Raw genomic sequence first — 361 nt, forward strand, 5'->3', positions numbered from 1 at the left:
GTTGAGAAATCATTTGATAATCTAAGAGGAGATTCCTTGTATGTAACTTTCCATCTCTTTCTCCCAGCCTTTAGGATTCTCTGTTTGTCCTGGAGATATATGCAAGAAAATGAAACTAGACCACCAACTTACACCATACACAAAAATAAACTCAAAATGGATAAAGGACTTAAATGTACGACAGGAAACCATAAAAATTCTAGAAGAATCCAAAGGCATCAAAATCTCAGACATATGCCGAAGCAATTTCTTCACTGATACATCTCCTAGGGCATTGAAAACTAAAGAGAAAATAAACAAATGGGACTACATCAAAATAAAAAGCTTTTTCACAGCAAAGGAAACCATCAACAAAACAAGA

The sequence above is a fragment of the Myotis davidii genome, unplaced genomic scaffold (genome assembly GCF_000327345.1).
Source record: "Myotis davidii unplaced genomic scaffold, ASM32734v1 scaffold465, whole genome shotgun sequence".
NCBI classification, from domain to species: Eukaryota; Metazoa; Chordata; class Mammalia; order Chiroptera; family Vespertilionidae; genus Myotis; species Myotis davidii.